At 43.8% G+C, this 13,248-nt stretch overlaps 1 long non-coding RNA gene across 1 annotated transcript in view; it reads left to right on the forward strand.

Moving 5' to 3' along the window:
• The window catches only part of LOC138769805 (uncharacterized), a 44,951-nt gene that overhangs the window by 24,079 nt on the left and 7,624 nt on the right, over positions 1 to 13,248 (forward strand). Inside the window, exon 2 of the long non-coding RNA XR_011359312.1 lies at positions 4,547 to 4,755. This is a non-coding gene — a long non-coding RNA (uncharacterized lncRNA). The remainder of the gene's footprint in view (positions 1 to 4,546; positions 4,756 to 13,248) is intronic.

Raw genomic sequence — 13,248 nt, forward strand, 5'->3', positions numbered from 1 at the left:
CAGAATGCTTTGTTGTTATAAAAAAAAAATAGCAGCTGAAGGACGCTAAACCCGCGTGTCTTTGGTCGATCAGGGTGAATGTCTATTGTGGGCGTCACAAATCCCGCAGCGAATGCGTTCTCTTATTATATGGATAGTCTGTCTCCAGCACATCTAATATTTAGTAGAGGGTGCATTCACGACGGGATCTATATTGAACACCTGCTTCCGCTCCTTCAAGGATTCTTTGGCAGCGGAGCGGCTCCATCTCTGCAATCTGTCGACCCGCTGTGTGTTCTATCTCTGCTTTTCTAGTCTCTAGTTAACCAGAGGCTTCTGCCTGTGCAGGTGTGTCACATTAAGTCATTGGTGAATGGTGTCTGCTGGAGGATGTGCTCCGCCGCGCAGCTCTTTGTTTACAGAAAACATTTGTATGTTTCCAGCATTTCTGCCAAGACCTAATACTAATCCCTGGATGATTGACAGCCGGAGCTCGGGTCTCTCCGCATAACCCTCGCTACCTGTGCAGTCTTCTTGCTGCATTGTGGCGGGGAGGTTGCAGCCATGGATGCAGCACTCTGTGCTATTAATCCCCTGCTGGGCGACTGCAGAGAGAGAGACACGAGGAGGACTGACTGCAAAGGAAGCCGTTGCTTTCCTTATACAACTATAACTGGCGACAATTCTATAGCACGCTCGAAATTTTCCAAACCAGATGATTATTCAGGTCATGAAACATTTGTCACACCAGGCTTTCTTAAAGGGGAAGTCTACATTTTTAATCTTTACGGTGTATTGTGAAGTACCTTCAGTAGGCTCCCTCACCGTATAGTGTACTATCATACAATGTACAGATAGATAACAGTCCTTAAAGGGGTTGTCCAGGCTCAGAAAAACATGGCCGATTAGTTCCAGCAACAGGGCCTCTCCTGTCCTCTGGGTGCAGTTGTTCCATTGAAGTGAATGAAGCTGAATTATAATGCCGCACACAACCTGAGGACAGGGGTGGCGCTGTTTTTGCTAGTGGTTTTTTTTGTGTGTGTTTGTTTTTTTACCCTGGATAACCTTTTTAACTTTTATTATTACACAGTGTTGCTGTCTAGTGTAGCACATAGGATGATGGTTGGACGTATCCTTACCATCTCCACATTGTCACCCCTGCACTGGGTATAGATGCTAAAACTGTCCAGGACGTGGTGTGTATTGGTGCACATAATGCCATGGTGCAGCCCAGCCTAACAGCAAGGGAAAGGACGAGGGAAAGGTGTCTAATTCATTGTGGTCACAGAACCTCAGGTGTCAGACAAGGTAGGGATGGCTCATGGTCCCTGTGTGACCAGTCATAAGGAACAGACAGGCCCGCTCAGTAAGTCAGCGGCCATAGCAAGGTCCCATCTTGGTCGTCGACTGGCTGTGTGGGCCTCACTCATCACGTCCCAGGTCCTCACTGACACCCAGAAGTGCCTGGGACCGGAGGACTGGAGCTACAGGATACCGGCACCAGCGCTGGAGTACGGGACGTGACAGCATGTTACTTCCTTCATCCTCCAACTCCCCAGCACTCTACCAAAAATTACCCCAGCCTGTGGTTCTCCTTTAATGAAGTTTTTGCTGCGATTTGGACGAGATTGTGGCAAAAAATTGTGCTATTTTACAGCAATTGCTTCAACATTGCAGCAAAAACGTATCATCAACACAAAATAAACGCCAGGTGTGAACACAGCTATAATTTACTTTCACATTAGAATTTATTCTTTTATGTTGCTGTATAATTGCTCAGGACGTGAGGCGCACACACGGTCTACCACAAGATGGAGCTGTAACAGGAAGACTCTATCCTATAGGAGATCCCAGTGATGAATCAGGGATTTCCCTTTTCTATTGGCAATATAATAATAGCACAAAGAAGAAAAGTCTTGGAGTCGGACGCAATAAAAATCACAGAAAAAAATGACTGTTAAGTTCCCTATTGTCGGAAATCGTACCGTATGTCCTTGGTAGTGAAAGAGTGACATTTCTAATAGACCTTATTGAAAATGGCTATGCATGCATTGTAGTTTAGTAAGATTTCCTGTACAGCAACAAAGTTGAAAAAACTCTTCTATTTGTGGAGGAACTACAGCATTATGCATCCTGATCTTCCTGGTTCATTAGAATAATTGGCCATGGGCCGCACATCTTCCTGTGTATTAGGGGATGTGTGGCCAACAACCGATTAAAGGGCTGCACTAAGGATCTAGTGATTGTTCCTGCAACCTGGCCACAAGATTAATGGGCCGCGCAATAGGCTCTGTAAACGAGCACCAACTAGCAAGACTGCTGTAAAGCATGTCACTAAATGCTGGCAAGATGGCAGCCTCCCTTAATATTACCTTCATTTAGTGGCAGAGGTATTGGGCCAAAAGTATTCAAAAGTGCAAGAAGAAGAAGAAACAACATCCAACGAGGAGGAAACTTCTAAGAAACTAAGCATAACTTTGTCCTTACCTTCAGGACCATATTAACAGCTGCTGCTGTCCTAGGCACTAATCCTGAAGACGCCCCTATCTTGCGGAGCGTGATTTCGGCCACATGCATTTCTCTACATGTAGAAACATTGTCTGAATCACATTTTCATGGTTTTTAACTGCTTAAAACATAACTTCCACATTGAATCAATGATTAGAGCCGTCTGCATATTGTCTGAAGGAAGGTAAGTAAGACCTGGTAGGTAAGACACGACCAATACCACCACGCCAGACTTAATTATACCTCCCCTTCAACCCCCCCTTCAAAAAGACACCAGATTTGCTGGCAAGTCTGAACGGGAGGTGGGAGACAAAAAAAAATAAAAACAACAAAAGTTGTTTTTTTCCCCCCCTGCTCCCTGGTGCTGCCCCCCTGCAAATTGCTGCCCTAGGCACCGGACCACGTGTGCCTAGTGGTAAATACAGCCCTGCTTACCTTGTGCCTAGTATGATAATCCATGGAAGCCAGGGTACCTATAAGGGTATGTTCCCACTACAGAAGAGGAGTGGAATTGTCAAGCAGATTCCGCTGTGTGGCCTCTGATTGAAGTTCTACCCGTCCCATAGACTCAATGATATTTGTCTACCCAAATAATTCACATGTCAAGCGGAATCCGCTTGAAGTCGTAGTGGGAACATAACCTAAGACCAGCAGGCCACTGTGCTTCCCAGCGGGCATAGCCACTTGGTTACCTCATCCTCCACTCCCAGTCATTCTGCTTCAGGGTATTATACTTCTGCCGCTTTAGCTCGTGCTGGTAGGACAGACCTGGGTGTGCACACTGGTACTTTAATAAGCCAATAGTGCACGCACACTCAGGTCTGTTCACCAGCCATCACCCTTATGCCTAGTTTGCCCACACTGACCTATTTACCTTTATGCAACCATGCAGGTACATTGCTTGCCCAAGAGCTTTGCCAGTTTCCGCACATGTCGATCCCTGTCCTCTCATTGCCTCACACTGGTGCCTCTAGGCCCCCTTGGTCAGCCTCACCCACTTAGGACCAGAGATAACTACCTGGTAGGCCCTACTAGCCAAGACTAGCTCTTCATAGGAGAGTGTTTAAGGGAAAAAAAGTCAAAGGGATACTTAGACAACACCTTTGGGAGTTGCCCAGTGGCAAACCAGTTGGATACCACATACCCTGATATAAAAAAAAAAAAAATCACTCGTAAAAAAAAAAAAAGGTCCTGTTCATAGTATCTGTAATGTATGTTTTAGGCTCTTTTCACACTGCATTACCATTGGCTGTTTGTTGTATGCACCAGAAAATCTAATCGATGCTAAGACTCCATTTGCTGAAGGAGGCCCAGAGAGTGTCATTTGGCCTCTGTTTGGATGGATTTCATTGGGGTTCTCATGTATTTGGTGTATGAGATGGTGCAGCAGACAGTATATATTGTACTGTACAGAGAATTCCGATACTGCAAGACGCATGGTGAAGAAAACCTTAGCTTTTTCTACTCTTTACCTTCTCCATTCTAGTTGGTGTGACCTATCACCATACTTCATATCACTGTTACCAGCTGTTGGGTAAGTAGCTTTAGGGTTAGATGGGATTTCCCACAACAAACTTTTATATGTCAATCACTTTTTCTTTTGATTTCAAATTCTATTTCTAATCCTTCTTCCAAGAGAACCAAAGTTCCTCAAAGTACTCCTTTCCCAACCACTGATCCCCCACCCCTATGACATCATCTCCTGACTGACTAGAGATTAGTGCGACTTGAATCGCTTAACATTTAAATATCGAGGATGAAAAAGTTGGATGCAGCCCTAGGGAGTCTGGGAAAACATGGATACAGCCTATGACCAATGGCCGTATCCCTGTTTTTCAGGACTCTCTAGGGCTGCTTCCAACTTCTTTAGCCATCAGTATTTAAATGCTGGGCGATCCGACTCGAACATGCGCTTATCTCTACTCCTGAAATTTTTTGGAAGTCTTTCATGGGAAAACCAATTTTTTCAAAAGTTCTTTTCATTCAATAATAAGACCTATCTCATTCCATTTGCTCTTTTACTAATTATGGTCTTTTTTTTTGTCAACCAATCTCACAGGTACCACGTTCACTATGTCATCCCGTACGACGGAGACCAGTCAGTGGTGGACTCATCAGAGAATTACTTTGTCACCGACAATGTAACTAAGCAGGAGATTGACCTGATGCTGGGACTCTTGTTAGGATTTTGTATAAGCTGGTTCTTAGTCTGGATGGATGGGGTTCTACATTATGCTATCAGAGCATGGCGGACCAGCAGACGATACGGTGAGTAAATGCTTTATACTTTATTCCCAAGCTATAAACTGACCCTCTGTAGACTGGACTTCTATCACAAAATCACCATGAGATAGGGATGGACCTACTTTCTAAATTACTGACGTTTTTGCATATTCTAAAAAAACACTATGGGGGAGATTTATCAAACTGGTGTAAAGTAGAACTGGCTTGGTTGCCCCTAGCAACCAATCAGATTCCACTTTTCATTCCTCACAGATTCTTTGAAAAATGAAAAGTGGAATCTGATTGGTTGCTAGGGGCAACTAAGACAATTCTACTTTACACCGGTTTGATAAATCTACCCTAGGCGTCAACCTGCCCGAAAAGATCTGCCGTTATCGTTGTATTGACAGATACAACAAGAGTCTGGGTTTGGACAGGTCAGACCTGTTTTGGCAGCATTAGGGGAACCAGGTGTTATGGCTGAGTGGTGTACAAATTTGCTGTTAAAATGGATTATATAGAGCCAAAATAGAGTACATCATTCGCCAGTTTTAGGCCTCATATGGCCCTTAGTGATAGCATTTGCTATATTATCCACAACAAACTTTGATCCATCCATAGAGTTATTTAAATATGAGACATGCATATGTCCTTACACATGTCCTAATGCGTCTAAAGTGTGAAACGGGTTGCATTTTAAAGGCATCTGTCACATGCTGAACAGATTGGTGTATTACTTCCATCATTTTGTGCAGCCGTTCTCCTAATATGCAGGAGAATAGGATTACTTATTGCATACCCCCCCCCCTCCCCGCCCTCCAGCTGCGGATTGACAGTTGACTGCCTATACACAGCATGGATAGATAATTGCCAATCAGCAGCTGGTGGGCAGAGTTTTCTGCTTCTCATGAATATCCAAGACTACTATGCTCATGCACATAATGGAGAGGACTATTTATTGTCCATGTTAGTCAGGAGGATGTCTCAGAATCAGCTGCACAAAACAATATAAGTGATACATCATTCTGTTCAGCTTCTCTGTCACTAGTTTAGGCTACCCCGAGATGTGACATCAAAAACTTACTAATAGAATCTCATTAATGTCCCCTGTAGTTGTGGTCATGTAGATTTTGTTGCTCAATTGTACACTAACGCCAGGTTCACACACTGTAAAACACCGGCCGTTTTGTGGATGAACTTCATTTGTGTGCCCGCATCCCGATTCAGCATAGCACACAATGGAAAATGTGACCTTAGCCGCACTTTCCATTGTGAGAACTGACAGTTTTGTGGGGCGGCTATTTAATGAATAGCGGCTGCACAAACCTGACATGTCATGCCGGGATTCTATTCATTCAATGGAACATATCTTTTGAATAAATGACGGTCGTTGTTGCAATTTGCCACAACGGCCGTGATTAATTCAAACAATATTTTATGTGAACAAAGCCTAAAGGTGATTTTTGGATTTGATCTAGAGGAAACTAGTTAGTTACTGGAAATTTTGCCTTATGCAGTAAATGATGTGAAAATTCTGGTCTTTGTTTTTTGAATATTGTAACTTTGAATAGTTTGGGTTATATTTTGAACTTACTGTAAATGTCATGTTTTGTATACTGCTTATATTTAGATAGGCCGGGTTACATGTTATGGTCAGTATTTTTGGCCAAAGCCCGGAGCGGTTCCAAAACAGAGGAAAATGTGCAGATTCTTCTATTATAGATATTCTCCTTTCATCAATAGTACAGAGAAAGAAGAACCCTATATAATGGATACTTACCAGTGTGCAAATCCCAAAGTAGGGTACCCCAGTTCTATCTAGCAAGAACCCTCAACTTCCAGAAATGCCCCTTTTAGTGTTCAGCCTACATAAACCCTACCCTTGTGCAGTCCAGTTGTAATATTAGAAATTCTGTGATATATCTATTTATATCTATATATATATATATATATATATATATATATATATATATATAATTAATTTTTGTCTAAGAACTAAATCTCAGATTCCCGTCATTCTCATAACATTATATAAGGTTAGCCCTGTTCATATGATCATCTCAAAAACTACTTCTCTGAATCAGACTGTGCCCAGGAGGACATGTCATCAAGTGTTTCATAAAGATGTCAGGATGTGTCTCACTTCTTGAGGGCACAAATGTCTGAGAAGCAACTGGAATAAGCCATGACACTGACTTTGTTTAGAGCACTAAAGTATATTCACTGCACCAACACCAAAAGAGCCAAAGCTCTGGATTCTTCTTCTCCGTGGTCTGTGCAACCGTTGATGAGCATGTGGAACCTTGTGAGATCCTACTGCCAGACTGGGATTGCGAGAGAATATGGATATCTTTCTATTGGGAATCTCCAAAGCAGGACCACATACTGTAATCTTGGTGAAAAAGGTGGTCAATAGAGATGAGTGCAACTCCAAGTCCAATCGTTGGCATTTGCATACCAGTGGCTGAAGAAGTTGTATGCAGCCCTAGGAAGTTTGGGAAAACATGGATACAGCCTATGGGCCTATCACTGTATCCAAGTTCTCCAGGACTTAAGAGGGCTGCTTCTTCAGCCACCCGTATTCAAATGCTGAACAATCTAGATTTGCTCAACTCTAGTCACCAAGCTTTTCTTATAATGAAGATGTCCAGATAAGTTATGACTTCCGGTATGGATTCTTATCTGGTAATGTAGGGTCTAATTGTTGCCGATATTGGGAATCTCCAAAGCAGGACCACATACTGTAATCTTGGTGAAAAAGGTGGTCAATAGAGATGTGGCTTCCCATATGGGTGTAGATATAGAAGGCTATACAGAAGGAGCAGTTGCCTGCAGGGCCCTGTCTATAGGTGTGCCTATCTGCTAAATATAGTACTTAGACTTAGAGTTCCATCTCTGATCCATCATTTCTTCTCCATACACTTGTACACCATGTACGAAGGAACTCTGCAGGGAGCTTGTTCCATCATCTTGGAGAACTGAGCCCAGATCTTCTGTGGATGTCGCTGCTCAGATCCTTCTGTCTCTTCAGACTGGATGATGTCAGATCAGGGCTCTGTAAGGGCCATATCACGACCTCTCCTTGGTCTTCTTTAGGGTGCGTTCACACGTACAGGATCTGCAGCAGATCCGCAGCAGATTTGATGGTGCAGATTTGATGCCTTGTTCAGTTATTTAGATGAAATCTGCTGTGGATCCGCAGCAGACAATCCGCTGCGGATCCTGTACGTGTGAACGCACCCTTACACTGAATATGGTTCTTAGTGACATTGCCTGGATGACTGGGGTTGTTCTGCTGCAGAATAAAAGTTTGGAGCTATCAGGTGACTCCCTGATAGAAGACATCTTACTTTGAAGAGTTCTTTCCACATTTGCACAGTACTGTATATACAGTCTAATGAAATCAGTAACCTCTTTAATTGTGAAACCGGTTATTGTGTGAGGTCCCTATCTCGCGTGGACTGGTAACAAATTCTTTTTGTTTGGCTTTGATTTTCTCCAACGTTATCTCCACATTGGTTTACCTTCTGGGGCCCATCATTGTGTCAGAGCCTGGGCCACATGAACCTTTAGTACAGGGATGGGGAACCTGCGGCCCTCCAGCTGTTGCAAAACTACAATTCCCATCATTCCTGGACAGTCAAAGTTAAAGGTAATAGTAGTTTTGCAACAGATGAAGGGTCGAAGGTTCCCTATTCCTGGTTTAGTACTTTGATGGACCAGTCTAATGGTCCTTTTAGACGGAGAGATAAATTGCTTATGCGATCGTTCAATGATTTTATTTTTCCAGCAATCGCCATTTAGATGAGCAGATAACTCGTTGCAAAACTTAGTTTTTTCGATCTTTTGATCATTTTTGCTTTTACACAGCACAGACTGTTTAGACGAAACAATCTAAAAAATATCAGCAAACGACCAGCAATAATTTATAAAAGACCATGATTAACGATTTCTCGCTCGTCGCTTGGTCCTTAGCTGTGTTTACACTAGCAGATAATCGCTCAAATGCGATCGATATCACACAGATTGACACGATAATCGTCTGTGTAAAAGGACCATTAGTCTGCACATCAGCTGTCATTAGAAAGAAAGAAATCTGCAAAAATATTTGCCAAGCCCAGATCTATGGAACTGGCCATGGCTCCAATTCCTCAGAGAGAGAGAGAAATAGAGAGAGACTCTGGACTGTTTCATTCCAGACTCCTTCGGGGAATCAGAAAACTTAGAACAACTTTTCCATGACAAAATGAATTAACGCTCGATTGAACTTTAGTTGCCATACAGCTTTCCCAGGGCCCTAAGTGGCAAATGACGTACATGGATGTTACTATATTTTCTGCTATTAGGGTATGTTCCCACTGAGCAAAAATGGCAGAATTCCGCGGCGCTCAGTGTCCTGTAGTGAGTGAATGGGAGGGCGCACGCGCACGTGTCCGCTTCCTCCCCTCTCCGCACTTGGAGCAGAAAGCAGCAGCAGCGGATGAGTGCTGTGGAATTCCGACTGATTTACTCGGTGTGAACATAGCCTTATATTAAGACCCCTATAAAACCTGTGCACCATTAGTATGAACAATCACATAGGGGGAGATTTATCAAATGGTGCAAACTATAGACTAGTGTAAAACCTGCCCACAGCAGCCAATCACAGCTCAGCTCTCAGCTCTGCTAGAATGAAAGCTGAGCTGTGATTGGTTGCTGTGGGCAGTTTATACCAGTGGATATTTTAATCCCTTTGATAAATCTGGGCCATGGTGTTTCTAAAAACATCCTTACCGATGAGCACTGGGAATTTTTTCTAAGGGAACCATCCCACAATGATATGTCTATTGTCTTCCCTCTCTCTCCCGAGACGACGCCTCCTTGGAGAAAAGCAGATAATAATTTCTAATTTTAGTTCCTCAAAGCGCTAAGAATAAACGAAGGGAAGTATAATTTACCATCCGACCCGCGTTGATTTTCATGAGACCGTTGTCACCCGGGCCGACTTACAATTATAGGACACTTGTTACTTCTTTTCCTTCCATTTTTTTTCCGATTCCATTAAAAGTCTATTAGTTTCTCATTAGCCTTGGTGAGTGGCCGCTCTGGAGAATTCCAATGCAGACAGGTGATCAGAGGCGATGCAACGCTATGTGCCATGGTGTTCCCGGCTCTGCTGCACTGTGGATGTAGTGTGTGGCTGCAGCTGATAGGAGGAGCTGTGCCTGCACATCTGCGCCCGCCGCTGCCGCTGCTCACATTGGCATGCACATCAAGCAGATAATGTCTCTTGTTATGACAGCCTTTCAGATTCGAGATGAAAACATTCTTGACAATACAGATAAATGAGGGGACATATTTGGGTGCAGGGCCTCCAGAGCTGCGCTCGGGCTGCTGGATTATGACTTTAACTGTTTGCTTCTCGTTCTGTAGGCGAACAGTTCCAGTAACAAAGTCTGACAGCGCTGCATCCTTTATGTTCTTTTAGAGCACATTGTACATTATCAGGCCGGGTTCACACCGGGCATCTGTGTTTTGTTTTACATAGAAAGAGAACAGCCTGCTTTATTTCTATAGCATATAGCAGGGACGGGGAACCTTCGGACCTCCAGCTGTTGCAAAACTACAATTCCCATCATGCCCGGACAGTTTTGCATGATCCATATCATGGTGATTATAGCATGCTATGGGCCATACTTTATGTCTGCTCTTATACTGAGAAACATGGATGGAAGGAATCACAGATGTCATTGAAGGGGAACCCATGTGGGCTGGAGGGGAGCAGTGGATCTGCAGTCTTGTGGCAGTTCTTGTCAGGTTGGCCCTAGGGCTTCCACAAGAAGGTCACACACTTTGTAGGCAACAGCGGGGGTAGATGGCAGTGGCGTAGCTACCATAGAGGCAGGGTAGGCAGTTGCTATGGGGCCTGTGCAGGACAGGGGCCTGAGGGAGAAGGTAAGGTGTGTCCTTCTGCTTTACCCCTTATGTACTGCAGTGTGTAAGTGACCCAATGTTTACTTACATGCTGCAACACAAAAAAAGGGTTAACAAGCAGAAGACAGATCTCTGCTTCCCTGCACCCATAACATCTAACCTCTGTTTTCAAGCTGCGCAATCAAGTAGGAAAATGTGCAGGGGTCAAGGGTTATCAGTGCACCAGCAGTAAAGCAAATATTGCCTTGTCTTCTGAACTTTGGGGTCACTTACACACTACAGTACATAAGGGGTTAAACAGAAGGTAGTCTGCTCATGCATCTATGTATTTACCTATAAGGCCTCCTAATCTGCTCTTATAGGTTAAAACAATGGACTGTTATAGCAAGCAGCCATTGGCACTCTGCTCTGCCAGTCACTCTTGTGGCTGCAGCCAGAATTCTGCCTCTGGTCACTAGAGATTTTACTTTTTGGCCACATCACAGAGCATATATATATATATATATATATACATATATGTATATATACATACACATAATATGCTGTGCTTTGTGTTGTGCGTAGGGGAGGGGGGCCCCTTGAATTTTTTTTGCTATGGGGCCCCGTGAATCCTAGCTACGCCCCTGGTAGATGGTATCATTTTCCCATTGGTAGACCCTTTAAAGTGTTTGGTCTGATGGAGGGTCTGGTCACTGTGTTCTAATGGTATCTCTCCTTTTAGGGGCTGGGACACCTATTGTTTGTAGCCTCGATTTCACAATTCCCAAACTGTGGGGTGCAGTTTTGTGATGTGGAAACCACATAAAACTAGGCCTGGCCCAAAATCCTGAAAGGTTCTTCTACTGTATACTCCCACAGTGCAACCCAGGCCTGGCCCGAAGTTCTGAAAGGTTCTCTACTGTATACTCCCATGGTGCAACCTAGGCCTGGCCCAAAATCCTGAAATGTTCTTCCACTGTATACTCTCATGGTGGAACCTAGGCCTGGCACTTGTATAACTTATCCCAAAAGATTAAGTTTCCATATACTCCCATGGTGCAACCTAGGCCTGGCCCGAAATCCTGAAAGGTTCTTCTACTGTATACTCTCATGGGGGACTTGTATAACTTATCCCAAAAGACTATATTTCCAGTATAGATTTTGGACTAGGACATTTAGTTCTCCACAGGAGCAGGCATGCCCCTAGTCATCCTGTTTTTTAAGGCCATTCTTTGCCCACTCTACTGTAGGGGAAAGAGTAAAGGCAAAGTTTCTTATTTACAGTCACAGTATAGTCATATAAACAGTACAACACCTAACCAACAGATTCATGTGTAGTGGGACACTGCAATCAGGATGTTTTATGGCTCAATGTGTGCAATCATTACCTTAAAGGGGAACTCCAGGTAGAGGTTAAAAAAAATGAAACTTCTGCAGTAGCATAACCAAATTACCAAAAATCCATTTGTTTTGGGGGGGTTATGTTCTATTTTGTGTTTCTGCACTTACTGGTTGAGCAGTTGTAGACAGTATTACAGGTTCCAGAATGCATTGCTTTCCCTTAGCTGTTCCATCACAGTCCCCCACCCTGCCTATTGTCCGCCCCAATCTGTAGCAGAACATATAGGCTGGGTTCACACATTGCAGTTTCATTGTGTTACTGAATTATTTGCAGTACTTTATCCTTTCATTGCTGTCCCACCCACACAGCACCCTGTATTCTCTACCTGTAACACCACACAGCACGCTGTATTCTGTACCTGTAACACCTCACAGCACACTGTATTCTCTACCTGTAACACCACACAGCACTCTGTATTCTCTACCTGTAACACCACACAGCATGCTGTATTCTCTACCTGTAACACCTCACAGCACACTGTATTCTCTACCTGTAACACCACACAGCACGCTGTATTCTCTACCTGTAACACGACACAGCACTGTATTCTCTACCTGTAACACCACACAGCACGCTGTATTCTCTACCTGTAACACCACACAGCACACTGTATTCTCTACCTGTAACACCACACAGCGCTGTATTCTCTACCTGTAACACCACACAGCACTGTATTCTCTACCTGTAACACCACACAGCACGCTGTATTCTCTACCTGTAACACCACACAGCACACTGTATTCTCTACCTGTAACACCACACAGCACTGTATTCTCTACCTGTAACACCACATAGCACGCTGTATTCTCTACTTGTAACATCACACAGCACACTGTATTCTCTACCTGTAACACCACACAGCACCCTGTATTCTCTACCTGTAACACCACACAGCACGCTGTATTCTCTACCTGTAACACCACACAGCACGCTGTATTCTCTACCTGTAACACCACACAGCACACTGTATTCTCTACCTGTAACACCACACAACACACTGTATTCTCTACCTGTAACACCACACAACACGCTGTATTCTCTACCTGTAACACCACACAGCACCCTGTATTCTCTACCTGTAACACCACACAGCACGCTGTATTCTCTACCTGTAACACCAAACAGCACGCTTTATTCTCTAACTGTAACACCACACAGCACTCTGTATTCTCTACCTGTAAAACCACACAGCACACTGTATTCTCTACCTGTAACACCACACAGCACCCTGTATTCTCTACCTG

Source organism: Dendropsophus ebraccatus, chromosome 12 (genome assembly GCF_027789765.1).
Source record: "Dendropsophus ebraccatus isolate aDenEbr1 chromosome 12, aDenEbr1.pat, whole genome shotgun sequence".
Lineage (NCBI taxonomy): Eukaryota > Metazoa > Chordata > Amphibia > Anura > Hylidae > Dendropsophus > Dendropsophus ebraccatus.